Here is a 10,000-nt window from a genome sequence, read left to right as displayed (position 1 = left end):
TCGATAGGTAAATCAAATATATATATATATTAAATATATATACAATAGACGCATAGTGGTTAGTAGCTCATTTCGCAACTAGAAGCGAGAATCGATAACTTAACTTATCAATCCATCGTCTAATTAGGGAAGAAAGATGGATTCTGTCTGACTTTCTTGGGTTAGTGTTAGATAGGGACACTACTATTTCTTAACAATGAGATGAGGCAATCTATTAAGTAAAGTAAAAAAAACGAAACTTAACCCTCTTTTTTATTTTTTTCTGTCAGACCAATCACTTCTTTAAAAGATTTTATACTAGACTTTTTTTCGATTTTTTTTTTTTTTCATATTTCCACTTCAAATATAAAAAGAAAATATATCGATTTTTTTTATAGAATTGTGATTAGAATATGAATATAAATGTAAAATAAAAAAATGATATAGAATGCTATAGAAAAAAATAAAAAATCTTATAAGCTAGTCATACCATTTGATTATATTGACAATTTTAAAAAACTGATCATACTATGATCATAGTATGATGGCGGTTGAGCAAGTATGCCCCCATCGTCTAGTGGTTCAGGACATCTCTCTTTCAAGGAGGCAGCGGGGATTCGACTTCCCCTGGGGGTAGGGTACTACGAAAGGAAGTTGATCATGGATTATCCATAAAGTTCGAATAGATTCTTCCTGGGTCGATGCCCGAGCGGTTAATGGGGACGGACTGTAAATTCGTTGGCAATATGTCTACGCTGGTTCAAATCCAGCTCGGCCCAATAATTCGCTGTCTACATAACCTTTTTGTTTTGCATAATTGACAGAGAAGGGTAAGAAAAAAGTCAAATATCTGGGTATATTTCGACTTTACTTTTTTCTTTATTTCTTGTGGCTCGTTACTTTTTGTTTCCATAAAAAATTACAATAAAAAATAGATTATCAATCGATTTTAGAATAATGCAAGGATTACTAGTAATCGGCCTTGATATCACTTTAGTGATATCCATATAGATATCAATATATTACTTGTGATTTTCTTTGTTACAAAACACTAATTTGAATCTAAAATTGAAATGATTATGATGAAATCATAAGAAGGAATATGTAAGCTACCCGCTTTATTTCCATGGGATTGTAGTTCAATTGGTCAGAGCACCGCCCTGTCAAGGCGGAAGCTGCGGGTTCGAGCCCCGTCAGTCCCGGCGGATTCAATTAAAAAAAAAGACATAAACTCCCCTTTTTGTTTCTGGGCAAGGGGATCAAAATGGTTTCGGTTATCTTTTTGTTTTATTTTTCTTTTTTCATCAAGCAAAAGAAAGGGGTATTTCTTTTGCACCAATTTAAAGACATATGTAAATTAGTATAATTATAATTATTGAGAGCATTCACCACTTCAAGAACGAGATACTGTATGGGGTTTCCTCTTTTTGTCAATTAATCTCCCATTAACTCGTGTAGGAAAATAAAATAGGATAGCGTATAATACGTTTGCCAAGAGTACCTATATATACTTTTGTTTCTATGAAGTCAAGGAAGTGAAAATAGTTCGAATCCAACCAAGTAAAGAGGATGTTTCAAAAAAAAAGATCAAATTAGTCTTCCCTAATGAATATGCTCTTTTTAAAGATTAGAGTCGATGTCGAAGAAAAACTCGTAAGAAAATTTAATATAGTTAATTTTTTGGAATATTTTCGTTTTTTTTTTTCGGGACTCGTCTTTATCACATTTCCTTTGTTTTACAAAAAGATCATAGACCCTTACAAAAACAAAATTTTGAAAATTTCAAATTGAAATTTCGTACTTGTTTTCTCTATTTGATTTCTATTGTTTATTTAAGGTTCTTTAGAAACTTTTTATAAACAATCGAAGTATAAAAGGTTTTTTATGATATTTCATCAGATGATTGTACAAGGAAAGTACTAGGTTGTAGAAAAGAAAGCGGTGAAAAAGAATCATAAATAAATAGTTTTTTATTGGATCAGGAATCTCATTATGTATTCGGTGTGGATAAAAGATCTTCCTATGTTATACTATTAAATTCTTGACGATGAATCGATTTTATAGCTCCGATATTGTTATTCATGATATTTCTTTCATTCGATATCATCGAAATCTAATTCATCTGAGTGAGTTTACAAGCGAAAGATTTCTCATCTCTATGGGATTAAATCCCGAGATATTCCAAAGAAAAAAAAATAAATAATAAACGATTTAATTATGGAAGTCAATATTCTTGCATTTATTGCTACTGCACTCTTCATTCTCGTTCCTACTGCTTTTTTGCTTATAATTTACGTAAAAACGGTTAGTCAAAATAATTAATTTGAATACAATTTGACTATCAATGACAAAAAAGGATGTCAATTTCTCGTCTTAAATGAAAGGAATGCATTAGATTCAGTAGTATCCTAAGGGGCCCGCTAGTATGGTAGAAAGAGATCTCTTTCTACCATACTAGCCATTATGGTTATTGTAATGTATAAAGATACAAGTGAAATATCTTAATATAAAGGAATCCACCCATATCTCTCTTTTTCTTTATAAATGTAAATATAAATTAATATAGAATATGAAATCTATGTACATACTTTCTCAATTTCATTTGTTTGTTTGATCCATTTAATACGGATAATCCGAATTCGATGGAAACCTCTTGAGATTTCGAAAGGGGGTTATCCCATGAATGGTTAACGGTATAAACTCTGATATCAAAAAATAAAATGAGTCAATAAAACAAAACATAAATCCAATTTCTAAAAAAAGATCTTAAAAAAATTGCCGGCCGGTCTAGAAAACTAAAACAATTGATACAGGTTGATAGAGTTTGATTATTATCGCAATTAGGAGTACTTCTAGAGTCCACTTCTTCCCCACACTACGAGAGAGAGGGAAAATGTAAAAACTACCATTAAACCAGCCCATGCGAGACTTACTATATCCATGTGAATTCTGTCCCCTATGAATATGAAGAAACTTTTCCATTATTGTTCACTAATAATAGTGAAATCACTGGTGCAGAGTCAAAAAAAGGGAGAGATATTTGGTCACCATTGATGAACTACTCCAAAAAATCCACTTATCTTATACTGAGTTATTCTTAATTATAGAATTTCTAGTAGAATCGACAAGATGTAAACACAAGTAAACAGATACTTTTCGAAGTATCCAAAAAATCTGACTCATATGTAGAAAGAATAATCTTTTTTCTTTCTTTTATCGTTTTTTATTTTTATTTGAAGTAAAACGAAAGGCAATTCTTCATCTAATCTAATATTGATTGAATGTCTGAGCATTCCGACACTTTCATGAGTCTATATCCAAAGTATCTTAGATCCTTTCCAAAACTATTAATTTAATTCCCTCTCTGCCTATCCAATCTAATGGATTTCCCTCCACTCGTTTTAGTTTTCCTCTAATCTGATAGGTAAAACTTTAGGTTAGAGAATAGAACCTCGAGAGCCAGGGGCTTAGAATCACGAAAAGAAAGTATCAAGAGTCTTTTCCTACGTTTGTTATAGTTTTATAACAGGAGATTTCAAGTCTCCTGTTGAGGCGGCACCCGGATTTGAACTGGGGAAAAAGGATTTGCAGTCCCCCGCCTTACCACTCGGCCATGCCGCCAAAATGATTTGTACTAGATTCAAATTTTCTCTTGTTTTTTTTTCAACTCCGAAAAAAATATAGATTTTCAGTCACAAAATATAGAATCTAGTACAAATCAGAACCATTAACTATTGACTGTAAATTCATGACCTTTTTTGAATTCAAATTTACATTTTTTATTTCTAATAATATAAGATAAGAAAATCATTAGAAATAGATTTATAACTAATCTATTTTGAGTTTTTTCAATTAAAAAGAAATCTTCTTCCATTTGAATTATAACACTAATAATGAGTATATGTAAACCCCAGAATCAGAACATACGTTACCTTGTATAGCTCTATAATGGGGTATTTTATCTCTCTAGGGATGCTTTTGAGGAGTAATTCTCAATAAATTTTTGTATTGAAATTTTTCATTGAATACATTGAAAAAAAAATTTTAATTTTTGGTAGAGCACAGCATGTGCTGTTCCAAATAGAACTGTACCACAATAAAAGAAGAAAAAGAGACATATATATATACCTGTGCATTCTTTTTTATTTTAATAATAATTAAAATTAATAAATAAAAAAACATACGTTTTCTTACCTACTTCAATTCAATGATATTCTAAATATTCTATTCAAAATAGGTAAAAATCCATCTTTTTTCTGCAACTATTTTTTTGAACAATGAAATACAAATACATGAAAAAGTAAAGTGTTTAAAAAAAAGTTTTCTATTTCTTATATGTTTATCTGCTCGAACAGATCCTATCATGAATACCGTTTTTTATGGTATGCGATCGAATTGGAATATGTAATATCATAGGTGAAAATGAAATTACTTTTTTTCTAGTCGTTACAAAACTCCATAAGTTCCAGCGGTATTTCTAAATTCTGTTCCATTCGGATCTCTTTCTTATAAAAAAAATTCCAATTGAATCTAGTCTCCGTTCATACGGATTTCATACATTCCATATATCTTGGAGTTGGATAAAATTTCATGTGATTCAGTAAACAGAATAGAAATTCCATTATTGCTAGATCGAATTCTATCTATATGATTCGGTGAAGAATGAGATATGGGATTTTTAAAATAAACGGATAAATGATAAATTCAAAAAAGATGCTCGGGGATGGAAAAGAGGGAACATCTACAATACCCGGATTTAATCAGATACAATTTGAAGGGTTTTATCGGTTTATTGATCAGGGTTTAATAGAAGAACTTTCGCAATTTCCAAAAATTGAAGATATAGATCACGAAATTGAATTTCAATTATTTGTGGAAACATATCAATTGGTAGAACCTCTGATAAAAGAACGAGATGCTGTCTATGAATTACTTACATATTCTTCTGAATTATATGTATCCGCGGGATTAATTTGGAAAACCAATAGGAATATGCAAGAACAAAGAATTTTTATTGGAAACATTCCTTTAATGAATTCCCTTGGAACTTCTATAGTAAACGGAATATACCGAGTTGTGATCAATCAAATATTACAAAGTCCTGGTATCTATTACCAGTCAGAATTGGATCATAACGGGATTTCGGTCTATACCGGCACCATAATATCAGATTGGGGGGCAGGCTAGAATTAGAGATTGATAAAAAAGCAAGAATATGGGCTCGTGTGAGTAGGAAACAGAAAATATCTATTCTAGTTCTATCATCAGCTATGGGTTCGAATCTAAGAGAAATTCTAGAGAATGTTTGCTACCCTGAAATTTTCTTATCTTTCTTAACCGATAAGGAGAAAAAAAAAATTGGGTCAAAGAAAATGCTATTTGGAGTTTTATCAACAATTTTCTTGTGTAGGTGGGGATCCAATATTTCTGAATCCTTATGTAAGAATTACAAAAAAAATTCTTTCACCAAGGTGTGAATTGGGAGGATTAGTGCGATCCAAAACTGGAGATAATGGATGTACCGAAAAAGGATTCATAATAGTTGTTAACGAGTTGAATTACCAAATTCTGAGGAGTAGGTATCAATTTATGCCTAATTGCTCCGCCTATAGTTCCCTTAACTACATTTTCTAAACGAGCCAGAGCCAACGACCCGCTCTTGTAAAAGATCCGCTACAGAGCGAATACGTTTATTTTTCAAATGATTCATATCATCAAGTGTACCCATTCCAAATTTCATCCCAATCAAATGATCGGCAGCTGCTAATATATCTCGTGGTAACAAAAATATATTGTTCTGAGGTATATTAAGATTAAGTCTCCAGTTAATATTTCGGCGACCAATCCTCCCCAATTCACACCTTTGGTGAAAGAATTTTTTTTGTAATTCCTTACATAAGGATTCAGAAAATATTGGATCCCCACCTACACAAGAAAATTGTTGATAAAACTCCAAAATAGCATTTTCTTTTGACCCAATTTTTTTTTTCTCCTTATCGGTTAAGAAAGATAAGAAAATTTCAGGGTAGCAAACATTCTCTAGAATTTCTCTTAGATTCGAACCCATAGCTGATGATAGAACTAGAATAGATATTTTCTGTTTCCTACTCACACGAGCCCATATTCTTGCTTTTTTATCAATCTCTAATTCTAGCCTGCCCCCCCAATCTGATATTATGGTGCCGGTATAGACCGAAATCCCGTTATGATCCAATTCTGACTGGTAATAGATACCAGGACTTTGTAATATTTGATTGATCACAACTCGGTATATTCCGTTTACTATAGAAGTTCCAAGGGAATTCATTAAAGGAATGTTTCCAATAAAAATTCTTTGTTCTTGCATATTCCTATTGGTTTTCCAAATTAATCCCGCGGATACATATAATTCAGAAGAATATGTAAGTAATTCATAGACAGCATCTCGTTCTTTTATCAGAGGTTCTACCAATTGATATGTTTCCACAAATAATTGAAATTCAATTTCGTGATCTATATCTTCAATTTTTGGAAATTGCGAAAGTTCTTCTATTAAACCCTGATCAATAAACCGATAAAACCCTTCAAATTGTATCTGATTAAATCCGGGTATTGTAGATGTTCCCTCTTTTCCATCCCCGAGCATCTTTTTTGAATTTATCATTTATCCGTTTATTTTAAAAATCCCATATCTCATTCTTCACCGAATCATATAGATAGAATTCGATCTAGCAATAATGGAATTTCTATTCTGTTTACTGAATCACATGAAATTTTATCCAACTCCAAGATATATGGAATGTATGAAATCCGTATGAACGGAGACTAGATTCAATTGGAATTTTTTTTATAAGAAAGAGATCCGAATGGAACAGAATTTAGAAATACCGCTGGAACTTATGGAGTTTTGTAACGACTAGAAAAAAAGTAATTTCATTTTCACCTATGATATTACATATTCCAATTCGATCGCATACCATAAAAAACGGTATTCATGATAGGATCTGTTCGAGCAGATAAACATATAAGAAATAGAAAACTTTTTTTTAAACACTTTACTTTTTCATGTATTTGTATTTCATTGTTCAAAAAAATAGTTGCAGAAAAAAGATGGATTTTTACCTATTTTGAATAGAATATTTAGAATATCATTGAATTGAAGTAGGTAAGAAAACGTATGTTTTTTATTTATTAATTTTAATTATTATTAAAATAAAAAAGAATGCACAGGTATATATATATGTCTCTTTTTCTTCTTTTATTGTGGTACAGTTCTATTTGGAACAGCACATGCTGTGCTCTACCAAAAATTAAAAATTTTTTTCAATGTATTCAATGAAAAATTTCAATACAAAAATTTATTGAGAATTACTCCTCAAAAGCATCCCTAGAGAGATAAAATACCCCATTATAGAGCTATACAAGGTAACGTATGTTCTGATTCTGGGGTTTACATATACTCATTATTAGTGTTATAATTCAAATGGAAGAAGATTTCTTTTTAATTGAAAAAACTCAAAATAGATTAGTTATAAATCTATTTCTAATGATTTTCTTATCTTATATTATTAGAAATAAAAAATGTAAATTTGAATTCAAAAAAGGTCATGAATTTACAGTCAATAGTTAATGGTTCTGATTTGTACTAGATTCTATATTTTGTGACTGAAAATCTATATTTTTTTCGGAGTTGAAAAAAAAACAAGAGAAAATTTGAATCTAGTACAAATCATTTTGGCGGCATGGCCGAGTGGTAAGGCGGGGGACTGCAAATCCTTTTTCCCCAGTTCAAATCCGGGTGCCGCCTCAACAGGAGACTTGAAATCTCCTGTTATAAAACTATAACAAACGTAGGAAAAGACTCTTGATACTTTCTTTTCGTGATTCTAAGCCCCTGGCTCTCGAGGTTCTATTCTCTAACCTAAAGTTTTACCTATCAGATTAGAGGAAAACTAAAACGAGTGGAGGGAAATCCATTAGATTGGATAGGCAGAGAGGGAATTAAATTAATAGTTTTGGAAAGGATCTAAGATACTTTGGATATAGACTCATGAAAGTGTCGGAATGCTCAGACATTCAATCAATATTAGATTAGATGAAGAATTGCCTTTCGTTTTACTTCAAATAAAAATAAAAAACGATAAAAGAAAGAAAAAAGATTATTCTTTCTACATATGAGTCAGATTTTTTGGATACTTCGAAAAGTATCTGTTTACTTGTGTTTACATCTTGTCGATTCTACTAGAAATTCTATAATTAAGAATAACTCAGTATAAGATAAGTGGATTTTTTGGAGTAGTTCATCAATGGTGACCAAATATCTCTCCCTTTTTTTGACTCTGCACCAGTGATTTCACTATTATTAGTGAACAATAATGGAAAAGTTTCTTCATATTCATAGGGGACAGAATTCACATGGATATAGTAAGTCTCGCATGGGCTGGTTTAATGGTAGTTTTTACATTTTCCCTCTCTCTCGTAGTGTGGGGAAGAAGTGGACTCTAGAAGTACTCCTAATTGCGATAATAATCAAACTCTATCAACCTGTATCAATTGTTTTAGTTTTCTAGACCGGCCGGCAATTTTTTTTAAGATCTTTTTTTAGAAATTGGATTTATGTTTTGTTTTATTGACTCATTTTATTTTTTGATATCAGAGTTTATACCGTTAACCATTCATGGGATAACCCCCTTTCGAAATCTCAAGAGGTTTCCATCGAATTCGGATTATCCGTATTAAATGGATCAAACAAACAAATGAAATTGAGAAAGTATGTACATAGATTTCATATTCTATATTAATTTATATTTACATTTATAAAGAAAAAGAGAGATATGGGTGGATTCCTTTATATTAAGATATTTCACTTGTATCTTTATACATTACAATAACCATAATGGCTAGTATGGTAGAAAGAGATCTCTTTCTACCATACTAGCGGGCCCCTTAGGATACTACTGAATCTAATGCATTCCTTTCATTTAAGACGAGAAATTGACATCCTTTTTTGTCATTGATAGTCAAATTGTATTCAAATTAATTATTTTGACTAACCGTTTTTACGTAAATTATAAGCAAAAAAGCAGTAGGAACGAGAATGAAGAGTGCAGTAGCAATAAATGCAAGAATATTGACTTCCATAATTAAATCGTTTATTATTTATTTTTTTTTCTTTGGAATATCTCGGGATTTAATCCCATAGAGATGAGAAATCTTTCGCTTGTAAACTCACTCAGATGAATTAGATTTCGATGATATCGAATGAAAGAAATATCATGAATAACAATATCGGAGCTATAAAATCGATTCATCGTCAAGAATTTAATAGTATAACATAGGAAGATCTTTTATCCACACCGAATACATAATGAGATTCCTGATCCAATAAAAAACTATTTATTTATGATTCTTTTTCACCGCTTTCTTTTCTACAACCTAGTACTTTCCTTGTACAATCATCTGATGAAATATCATAAAAAACCTTTTATACTTCGATTGTTTATAAAAAGAGTTTCTAAAGAACCTTAAATAAACAATAGAAATCAAATAGAGAAAACAAGTACGAAATTTCAATTTGAAATTTTCAAAATTTTGTTTTTGTAAGGGTCTATGATCTTTTTGTAAAACAAAGGAAATGTGATAAAGACGAGTCCCGAAAAAAAAAAACGAAAATATTCCAAAAAATTAACTATATTAAATTTTCTTACGAGTTTTTCTTCGACATCGACTCTAATCTTTAAAAAGAGCATATTCATTAGGGAAGACTAATTTGATCTTTTTTTTGAAACATCCTCTTTACTTGGTTGGATTCGAACTATTTTCACTTCCTTGACTTCATAGAAACAAAAGTATATATAGGTACTCTTGGCAAACGTATTATACGCTATCCTATTTTATTTTCCTACACGAGTTAATGGGAGATTAATTGACAAAAAGAGGAAACCCCATACAGTATCTCGTTCTTGAAGTGGTGAATGCTCTCAATAATTATAATTATACTAATTTACATATGTCTTTAAATTGGTGCAAAAGAAATACCCCT

The 10,000-nt window shown here is 30.9% G+C and overlaps 3 non-coding genes and 1 pseudogene across 4 annotated transcripts in view; 3 read left to right on the top strand and 1 right to left on the bottom strand.

The window, feature by feature from the left end:
* The first annotated feature begins 1,107 nt into the window (after positions 1-1,107).
* TRNAD-GUC lies at positions 1,108-1,181 on the top strand. The gene has a single exon. It is a non-coding gene; the product is annotated as a tRNA-Asp (tRNA).
* Positions 1,182-3,529: 2,348 nt separating this feature from the next.
* On the bottom strand, positions 3,530-3,600 carry TRNAC-GCA. Its single transcript has one exon. It is a non-coding gene; the product is annotated as a tRNA-Cys (tRNA).
* A 1,868-nt stretch (positions 3,601-5,468) lies between these two features.
* LOC125601830 overlaps positions 5,469-10,000 on the top strand; it is a 9,658-nt pseudogene continuing 5,126 nt past the window's right edge. The window contains exon 1 of the transcript XR_007334454.1: positions 5,469-10,000. This exon is cut by the window's right edge and continues 5,126 nt beyond it. The product of XR_007334454.1 is annotated as a photosystem II CP43 reaction center protein-like (transcript).
* Positions 7,695-7,765, top strand: TRNAC-GCA. The gene has a single exon. It is a non-coding gene; the product is annotated as a tRNA-Cys (tRNA).

The sequence above is a fragment of the Brassica napus genome, unplaced genomic scaffold, assembly GCF_020379485.1.
Source record: "Brassica napus cultivar Da-Ae unplaced genomic scaffold, Da-Ae ScsIHWf_2667;HRSCAF=3425, whole genome shotgun sequence".
NCBI classification, from domain to species: domain Eukaryota; kingdom Viridiplantae; phylum Streptophyta; class Magnoliopsida; order Brassicales; family Brassicaceae; genus Brassica; species Brassica napus.
Note: the sequence above shows the minus strand (reverse complement) of the source record. Positions and strands in the feature narration are given on the sequence as shown.